The sequence below is a fragment of the Symsagittifera roscoffensis genome, chromosome 10 (assembly GCF_963678635.1).
Source record: "Symsagittifera roscoffensis chromosome 10, txSymRosc1.1, whole genome shotgun sequence".
NCBI lineage: Eukaryota > Metazoa > Xenacoelomorpha > Acoela > Convolutidae > Symsagittifera > Symsagittifera roscoffensis.
Genome location: NC_087071.1, coordinates 34,627,233 through 34,637,627, shown reverse-complemented (window position 1 = coordinate 34,637,627; position 10,395 = coordinate 34,627,233). Strand labels below are relative to the sequence as shown.

General features: G+C 34.0%; 5 non-coding genes across 5 annotated transcripts; all 5 read right to left on the bottom strand.

Annotated features, from left to right (window-relative positions):
- Nucleotides 1-617: 617 nt before the first annotated feature.
- LOC134855807 (small nucleolar RNA U3) lies at nt 618-807 on the bottom strand. Its single transcript, XR_010164650.1, has one exon. It is a non-coding gene; the product is annotated as a small nucleolar RNA U3 (small nucleolar RNA).
- A 370-nt stretch (nt 808-1,177) lies between these two features.
- Nucleotides 1,178-1,367, bottom strand: LOC134855808 (small nucleolar RNA U3). The gene has a single exon (XR_010164651.1). It is a non-coding gene; the product is annotated as a small nucleolar RNA U3 (small nucleolar RNA).
- Nucleotides 1,368-1,752: 385 nt separating this feature from the next.
- On the bottom strand, nt 1,753-1,942 carry LOC134855803 (small nucleolar RNA U3). The gene has a single exon (XR_010164647.1). It is a non-coding gene; the product is annotated as a small nucleolar RNA U3 (small nucleolar RNA).
- Nucleotides 1,943-2,315: 373 nt separating this feature from the next.
- LOC134855804 (small nucleolar RNA U3) lies at nt 2,316-2,505 on the bottom strand. Its single transcript, XR_010164648.1, has one exon. It is a non-coding gene; the product is annotated as a small nucleolar RNA U3 (small nucleolar RNA).
- A 372-nt stretch (nt 2,506-2,877) lies between these two features.
- On the bottom strand, nt 2,878-3,067 carry LOC134855810 (small nucleolar RNA U3). The gene has a single exon (XR_010164653.1). It is a non-coding gene; the product is annotated as a small nucleolar RNA U3 (small nucleolar RNA).
- Nucleotides 3,068-10,395: the final 7,328 nt, after the last annotated feature.

Below are 10,395 nucleotides of genomic sequence, written 5' to 3'. Positions count from 1 at the left end.
CGCTCTAAGTTTCATTTTCGCTTGATGCAAATTTTGGCGCAATTTAAAGTTCAGACAAAAAAAATATGTCGAAGCTGAGCTTCAGAAAAAAAGAACATGTCTCTAATTTTCAAAAACATTTGACGTTCATTGTTTATAAGCAGCCTTCAGATACCGAGCTCTTTTTTCCCTGAAAGGGTAAGCAAACATCGATACAATCGAACATAATTTCAATTGCACTCGCATGCTCTGAGAGACGCCTTCTGTCATCATCGGATTGACGAAGGACGTCTAAGTCTACTCTAGAGGTCAAAATTGATCCCTGCAATTATGATCTTGAAATTTACGCATCATGCAAAAACGTCATTTCTCGATTGAACAATTTGAAAAAACCTACCCACTAAAATTTGAAATTTTTTTCGAATATTTTCAGATTTAACAATTTTTTTGTCTATCAAAACAATATATTAACCATAAGTAGCCGATTACTGAATGGACGTTTTTATTTGCCTATCATGTTTTGCGTGATGCAAACAATCGAAGTATCAGTTTCGCTTCATGCAAATTTTGGCGCAAGTTGGAGTTCAGACACTATAAAGATGTCTCAAAAACAATTGACGTTCAGTGTTTACAAATGTAGCTCTCAGATTGCGAGCTCTCTTTCCCTGATAAGGTATGCAATCATCGAAACAATCGAACAGAAAATCGATTGCACTCTCATGCTCTAGAGAGACGCCATCTGTCATCATCGGACTTACTAAGGTCGTCTAGTTTGCCTCGAGAGGCCAAGATACGCACTCAAGAAAGGATCCCTGAAAGTACGATCTTACTAGATACGTATCCTGCAAAAACTTCATTTCTCGGTTGGACAATTTGAAAAAAAAACTACCCACTAAAATTTGATAGTTTTATGAAAAATCTAAAACTATATCCATACTAATTTACGTTACTAGATGTTTTTCTTATTGAATATATTCAAGAGAATGCCTTCAGATTTAACAATTTGAAGTCTATCAAAAAATATATTATGCATACGTATCCAATTACTGAATGGACGTGTTTATTTGCTTGTCCTGTTTATTTTCTTGATGAAAAAATCGAAGTGTCAGCTTCGTTCTTTGCAAATTTTGATGCAAGATGGAGTTCAGACACATTATCCATGCCTCATAAACAATTGAATATCATTGCTTATAATTGTAGCCCTCAGATTGCAAACTCTCTTTCCCTGATAGGGTATGCAATCATCGAAACAAACGAACAGAAGTTCGATTGAACTCTCATGCTCTAGAGAGACGCCATCTGTCATCATCGGACTGACGAAGGTCGTCTAGTTTGCCTCGAGAGGCCAAGATACGCACTCAAGAAATGGTCCCTGAAAGTACGATCTTACTAGATACGTATCCTGTAAAAAGTCCATTTCTCGATTGGACAATTTGAAAAAATTACCCACTAAAATTTGATAGTTTTATGAAAAATCTAAAACCATAACCATACTAATTTACGTTACTAGATGTTTTTCTTATTGAATATATTCAAGAGAATGCCTTCAGATTTAACAATTTGAAGTCTATCAAAAGAATATATTATCCATACGTATCCTATTATCCATACGTCCAATTACTGAATGGAAGTGTTTATTTGCTTGTCCTGTTTATTTTCTTGATGAAAACAATCGAAGTTTCAGCTTCGTTCTTTGCAAATTTTGATGCAATGTGGAAATCAGACACATTATCCATGCCTCAAAAACAATTAAAATTCCGTGTTTATAATTGTAGCCCTCAGATTGCGAGCTCTCTTTCCCTGATAGGGTATGCAATCATCGAAGCAAACGAATAGAAGTTCGATTGCACTCTCATGCTCTAGAGAGACGCCATCTGTCATCATCGGACTGACGAAGGTCGTCTAGTTTGCCTCGAGAGGCCAAGATACGCACTCAAGAAATGATCCCTGAAAGTACGCTCTTACTAGTTACTTATCCTGCAAAAAGTCCATTTCTCGATTGGACAATTTGAAAAAAAATCTACCCACTAAAATTTGATAGTTTTATGAAAAATCTTAAACTATAACCATACTAATTTACGTTACTAGATGTTTTTTCTTATTGAATATATTCAAGTGAATGCCTTCAGATTTAACAATTTGAAGTCTATCAAAAGAATACATTATCCATACGTATCCGATTACTGAATGGACGTGTTTATTTGCTAGTCCTGTTTATTCGTTTGATTAAAACAAACGAAGTTTCAGTTTCGCTCTATGCAAATTTTGATGCAAGATGGAGTTCAGACACATTATCCTTGCCTCAAAAACAATTGAAGTTCAGTGTTTATAATTGTAGCCCTCAGATTGCGAGCTCTCGTTCCCTGATAGGGTATGCAATCATCGAAACAAACGAACAGAAGTTCGATTGCACTCTCATGCTCTAGAGAGACGCCATCTGTCATCATCGGACTGACGAAGGTCGTCTAGTTTGCCTCGAGAGGCCAAGATACGCACTCAAGAAATGATCCCTGAAAGTACGATCTTACTAGTTACTTATCCTGCAAAAAGTCCATTTCTCGATTGGACAATTTGAAAAAAAACTACCCACTAAAATTTGATAGTTTTATGAAAAATCTTAAACTATAACCATACTAATTTACGTTACTAGATGTTTTTTCTTATTGAATATATTCAAGTGAATGCCTTCAGATTTAACAATTTGAAGTCTATCAAAAGAATACATTATCCATACGTATCCGATTACTGAATGGACGTGTTTATTTGCTAGTCCTGTTTATTCGCTTGATTAAAACAAACAAAGTTTCAGTTTGGCTCTATGCAAATTTTGATGCAAGATGGAGTTCAGACACATTATCCATGCCTCAAAAACGATTGAAGTTAAGTGTTTATAATTGTAGCCCTCAGATTGCGAGCTTTCTTTCCCTGATAGGGTATGCAATCATCGAAACAAACGAACAGAAGTTCGATTGCACTCTCATGCTCTAGAGAGACGCCATCTGTCATCATCGGACTGACGAAGGTCGTCTAGTTTGCCTCGAGAGGCCAAGATACGCACTCCAAAAATGATCCCTGAAAGCACGATCTTACGTAACTAGAGGTTTCAGCGAGACCTATTTGTCAAGTTAGAACAAATTGCCAACCTAGATGTTTCTAATATCCAAAAACAGGAGGCCAAAACTACTTTTGTAGCTCATATTGTCAGTCTAAAGACAGATCAAATTGTCTTCAATCAATTTCTTTGTGAATGTCTGACATAATTTGAAGTTCTCATAAAAGCGTTCGTTATCTAAATTGAATGATCTCTAGCTCATGTTTCGTGGCTTGTCAACATTTCAGGTTTATTGAAAGTCAAGATCAAAATGTTCAGACAAAATCGAAACAAGACAGAATTCATCGGCGAACTTTTTTTGACTCCGATGGTTTTTATTCCAATAATCTTTGATTCCAAGTTGTTATTCCATGACCATTTTGACATTAAAGATTTGATTTAAAAAATTATGTTTTTAATATTTCCTAACAGTGTAGAAAATGTTGTAATTTGTGATTATTTCTGGAGTAAGAAACCTTTATATGATGAGTCCAGATATTCATATACTTTTTTTTAGCAACTATTGGGATTGAAGTGAATCAATTAACCTAAAATCTTTTTTTAATGTGTAATAATCACGGTTTTTTTGATAATTAGTTATCTATATCAGCATTATTGATTCTGATTAAAACGTCTACTGTTATCATTGAGCCTGGTTCCATTTTAATTTTCAACAGATTTGTTTCAGCCTAGTTCGTTTTTCCAAAACCGACCATCAAAACTACCCCGGCCGACCACCTCGCAACCCAAGTACCAACAACAGTAACAATAACAACAACAGCAACAACAATAACAATAACAATAACAACAGTAGCAGCCAATACTATGAAGAACCATACGATGTGTATGACCCTCATACAGGATACAGCATCGGTTCAGGGGGTGGGGACTATGATGGTGATGGTGGCCAGGGTGCGGGGAGGTACAGTTACTTTGAAGACCACCCGTCAGATTTCAGAGAGATACCGAGGTTTCTGATCAAATTCAAATATAAGCTCCCCCCTTATACGCACCTGCGAACTTTTATCTGCTATTTTTCTGGTCACACTGTTCGATTGTTACCAAATTTGGCATGCGGACTAATAAGGCCTTGAAAAACATTAATATTTGGTGTTTATAGTTAAGCATAAAATTGATGCTTATGATATGGGGGGGGGGGGGGGGGGTGCAAGTCAATGAAGGGAAATTTTTAAAGAAAAAAACGGTGCAATTTTTGTTATACTTCAGACTATTAACATACTTTCATTAATGAAGTGACGCAGAAAAATGCCTCTAAATGCATTGCCGCTTCCTGAAAGCAAGCTAAAAATCACGGCCCAGTTTAAAAAGGAAGACTTCATTTTACCAACTTTAATAATCTAGTTGGTATTTCAAAAAAGTGTTATGTTTCAACTGAAAAACATTTTTCAGTGAAGCAGAATTTAGCCGAGAAAGAAAAAGTCAGGAATTTCGGCGTAGCCAACTCTCGCGATACTCGCAAAACAACCGTCATCCGAACAGTTCTCGCAAACGAAACAGTCGTGACGACTCATATCGAAGACGTAGCAGTTCGGCTAGAGTTTCGCCTGAGCGAAACAGTCTGAGTTATGATGGGTCTCGAAATAATAGAAGACGAGTGACTTTTGCTGGTGATAGCCATGAAAGAGAAGTGTTTCGCTACTCCAGCGGTGAATCGGATGAATATTTGAACCGAAGTTCAGATTACCGACACGAAGATTGTTAGTATCAGAAAGACCATGAGAATCGTTATTTATCGTTTTTTTTCTCCAATTTTTTCACATTTTGTTTGAAACCCATCATTTTGAGAAACTTGAAATTAAATCATAAGCGCGGAAAATTTAAAAAATTTTCACTATTCGTTAGCTTTAAAATTAGTTCGTTAGCTCCTATTTCGGTTAAATCTAAAGTTATTTGGGTCAAAAGTGTCACGTGTGTTAAGCAGTTTGAAAGCTATAAACCAATCTGAAGTATACTTTTAAACAATGCACAAAATGCCTAAAAAGTTGAGAAAAAATTCAAATTGTCAAGCAAAAAATGGCTCAGTTATTTACACAAATGAATCAAAAAGAAAAAAAATTACCCATGGAAATCAATATGAAAATTGCAGGGAAATATTGATAAAAATTACCGGCCAAAATTGAGCTTGAGGTCCTTTTTAAGGTCATAACTTCATTAAAGTTTGACTTTTGCTTCGATTTAGAACTTTGGTTTGAACCCAACAACTAGAAAACCCGCATTTGAGTTCTTGACAATTGAATTTTATTGTCAGTGTCCACAAAAATGAAAAACGAAAATCTGTTATTTTCAATTAGAAATGGATAACAATATTAGGAATTTTCGAGGCAACAAAATCCACTTTTAATTCATTATAATCGAGTTTTTCCACTTTTGTGGACACTGCTCAGAAAACTTAATTAAAATAATTTTTTCTTATTTTATTGAGAAGCAAATTTCATCACACGAGAAAGCTTTTCTACATTTTAAACTAAAACTGGTTACGTGTTTTTCAGTTTAATTTTTTTTCTGCGCAACTTTGATATTTGTTTCGTTTTTATGTTTTTCATTAACTTGGTTTTGTTACTTTCAACATTTTTCTTTAACAAATTAGGGGGGTTGGGTTGACTCAGTTGGGGGAGGAGGTGGGGGGTGGGGGTTTGATTCAAGTGTCGTATCTGGCTTTTGTGGTTCGGTTAAGGTTTAGAAAAGGAGAAGGCCGTACACTCGCTTTGCAAAATTTGGAAAAAATGGAAAAAATCATTTTAATGTGATTTTCTACTTTCTATCTTATAATCCATTATATGCTTAAAAAATGAATTTTAATCCATTTCTAGTCTAATTTTGTTTGAACGTAACATGGGAATCACTTATATCAATTGACTGTCAGTTGTTGAATTTGCATTTTTGCGGTTTTTTCAGTTTTTTAGCTCAGGAATTGAAAAACAAAAACAACCCCTTTTATTGCAAAACGTTATGTACTGAAACGTTCTTCCACTAACGGAAATTAACACAATCAAATACCGGTCTGATTTATATCAGTATGTAATATTGTATATTTTAACTTAAATTTTTTGCGTATCGTAAAAAGGCTCAAATTAGTCGTTTCAGGAGACGTTGAGAAAATCCAGGCCACTTTAATGACCTGCAAGAACTATTATTTTATGAAAAACTTTGGAAACTGAAAGCCAACCTAACACAGTCAATTTTTGCTTGATAATTTTCAGAAGCGTGCAACATAAATATCAAGAAACTGTCAATTTTTTAGGTGAAATTACGGTGATCACTATAGTTATAGCAAGAGAAACATGGCTCAATAACAAGACAGTAGGAAATACTTTTATAGGCTCAGGGCATAATTTTGTTCATGTTCCACGCTCAGAATGGACTGGTCTAAAAAGAGGGGGTGGGGTGTTGAAATTTGGGTTCCTTTATCATTCAAAATGCCTTTTGGTAAAGATCTGACGACTGCTGTTAGAAAATTTTTTGAGTCATTGTGGGTTGAAATTAAGTCATCATGCATGAAAAAAAATTTTTTTTTCGGAATTTTGATGTTTTGTAAATTCAATGTTTCAAAAACCAATAAAAGTTTCGTATTGCTCAAGAAAAAACCTCTCTCCGTACTTTTTCGACGAATTAAGTGGTGATACTTCTCAAGCTTTTGCTTCAAATATGGAAGTTTTTAAATTTGAGGACTACAATATAGACATTTTAAAACAAGATGAGTCATCAAAACTTAATTACTTTGCTGCAAATTGTTGCTTAACTATTTACCAAACTTCACAAAACCATCACGTGTAACCGAAAATAATATCTCACTTATCGATCATTGTTTAGTTTCCAACAACCAATTAAGTTAAGTTAATTTGTACTAACTGCCTTTTAACAGAGACCACTATATATTTACATAAGAAAAAGTAAATTCTTGCAAACTAAAAAAAAGACATCTTTGAAACTGAGACAAGAGATTTCCAAAACTTTTATTGCGAATTTTCAGCTTAGACCATGCACTCTATGATTGATCAGAAATGTATGAAAAATCCTCGGGATCCAAAATGTTTGAGATTTTTGGAATTATTGATGAAAAAGTTATTAGTGCGCAAACTCCATATCGCACAAAAACCATAAATCAAAAACTGGTAACCAAAAACAAAAAACATGGATTGATAAAGCTTTGATGACTCTGATAAATACTAAACGAATGCATTTCAAGATATGGAAAAACATTGGTTGTGAGGAAGCGCACAGAGAAAGCAAAAAGCTTAGAAATTTGGTCAACCGAAAAATGGCAATTGCTTTACAAAAAAAAAATCACATGGAAAAAAATTCAGCAATTTTTCAACAGTAAAAAAAAAATGTGATTTCATAAGAAAAAAATAGGGAAAAAGATTAATCAAAAATCAGTAACTATTAGCTAAAGAGATCTGGAAAATACAAAAAAAACAAAAGATGTTACTGAAATAGCAAATCATTTCAATGAAGTTTTCCATAATTAGGTATTTCTAATGGTGAACATATACAACGAAAACTAAAAGGACAAACTACAAATGAAGTTTTTGATTTTCGTTGCGTCACAAGTAAAAAAAAATTACGAAGAAATAGATAAATTAACGTTGAATAAATCTACAGGGCCAATAAGAATACAAGCCTGGTATCGGATCACACCTCCATTTTGCACTAAATTAAAGTATAATACAAAACCAGTTTCCATCAAAAAAAGCACATATCAGCCTGTCTTCAAAAAATGTGAATTAGGTTGCATCAAATTATAGGCCTGTTTGTGTGACACACAAGCTTCCAAAACGTTTTGAAAGCTACATTTCGAATCAAATCATGGAAAGTTCTCACCAAAATTCGTTATCAAACGTTTACCAATTTGGATTACAGGAAAACAAATCTGAGACTGATGCAGTTATCTTTTTTTCTGAAATGGTTTGTGAAAACATGGATCAATCAAGAATAACAAGTGCACTTTTCCTAGATCTAGCTAAAGCTTTCAATTCTATTTTTCATGAAACCTTCTTAGAAAAAACTGAAACGTGTGGTTTTTCCGAAAATGCATCAAATCTACTGAACGATTTTTTAATATACTATCAACAATGTGTAAAGCTTCAAAATCAAAACTGTGACCGGATACCTTTTTATCATGGCGTTGCACAAGGTACTGCATTGGGACCATCGGTTTTCATTTTTTATGTAAAAGATTTCAAAAACCAAATCATTAGAAACATGAATTTAAAATAATTTGCAGATGATACCAGTATCTTATATACAGGAAACTCAAATGAGGACCTAAGAACCTCAATTCTTGAAACACTAGAAAAAACATATGAATTTTTAAATGAAAACAAACTTCTCCTTCATGTTGATAAAACAGTACCTATTGTGTTTGGGTTAGAAACAATTATTTATAGAGAAAAAACAATACCTGCAAAGGAACATGCCGCGTTAGTTTGAAGTTTTAGTGGACAACTTATTTTTTCACCTGAATTGAATAAATGTTTAAGCAAAACGGTTGTTCCAATAAGACAAATCACCGCGTTCGACACGTGGTATCATTAGAAACGAGAATTATGCTTTTCAAATCCTTGGTTTCGTCACATTTATCTTTCATTTCAGCAATTTTTCAAAGTCTAACCATGTCTCAAATTATCAGAAAAAACAGACAAATAAATTGGGGAATCAAAGTGTGCTATCTCCGCATAAAATATGATCTTGCACGAGATCTACTACACAAGTGTAAGGTTTTACCAGCCAAACTTTTCATTACTCTTAAATCATGACTAGACTGTTCGATGTGGTTAAAAATATTACAAAAATTGAAACTGGTAGGCAGTTTATCTATAACAGAGTACCTGTGAAACTAAACGATTTTACAAAACAAATAAATCAAAACAGATTTCTAAAAACAAATCGGGGAGAGATATTTGTAGTAGGCAGCAATTGTAAAAAATGGGGCAATTTTAACGTAAGGCTTAGAAAAAAAAACTAAGCAAAAAGTTAAATTTGAACTTAAAATTTTTTTAGTAGAAATACACAAAAAAACTTCTAGTGACTGATCCATTTGTTCTCTTCGAGATTAATCTTATATCTAATATTAGTATTGTTTTGTTCGTTCTTATTTTACAAATGTATTTTTATTTTTAAATGCCGGTGTAATTGTTGATTTTAAACTCATTATGATAATTTCATTTTGTAGCAGCATGTATGTTTTACAAAGCGGTTTTTTGAATTTACATGTTTCAGACCACAAAATCCATTATAATCCATTAAATGAGGTAACCCATCGAAACCCACAGCCTTCTGAAGTTCTGAGTTCAATCTGAATCAATTTAGGGAGAGCAAACTATCTAACTTAACGAATGAAGTCAAAACGTTGAAAAAAATAAATAAAAAATAAGCAGGTTAAAATCAAAGTTCTACTCATTTCAATTTAAAAAAACTTTCTGTGTAAAGCTAAAAAAAACGAATTGTGGATCTCAGGTTTATAGAATATCACCACAGAACGCCATTCATGATAGAGCAATCACCTCGGCACATCATTATGATGTGGCTGGCCGCCAAAAAAGAGGACTTTTAGAAATGAACTCTGTCACCATGGATTACAATTTTTGAACATCGAGCCAATTAAATGCTGTTTGTGATTATCACAGTTAGCCGACAAAAAGCGCAACAACGACTACCACGTCATTGATTGGTTAAAAAACTTTGTATGTGGATCTTCAACTAAGCAAGTCAATACTTCTACCACAAAGGTGGCTTTCCACCATTGATTTTTTAAAGCAATCAAGCTTGGAAAATCTAGCTTTTTACCTATAAAATCCCTGTTAGATCGACTGATTGTTAGTGGTACGTACGCAAATTATCTACGGCATTGTGCTCTTTAACCAGATTACGGGGGAACATGTAAGCTAAGATTTTTGTGGACAAAGTAACAATCTAATATTAATTCAAGAGCGAATCTAGTGTTTAATGTGTTCAAGGAAGCTAACAGGATAAAAGATATGTAACAGAAGGAAGTCATGCTAAAGCTGAAAAATGTCTTCTTTCTTGCGAGCAAGCAGTGTATCGATTGCAAAGGAACTTTCCAGACGTGAACCCATCCCTTGGCTTCTCAGATAGCAATTCATCAAGAGTGGCTACTCGTTTACCTGCAAACCTACTCATAATTTTGCTAGTGAGAAATGACAAGTCATCACCATGAAAAGTTTAATTTTTACAAACTCAAGTGCAACTATCATGATGAGAGCCAAAAAAAGATAACGAAGGCTCGCAAAACTAACCCAAGTAGAATTGGGTGAGCTTGAAAACTGTCAATCACTTAGATAGGG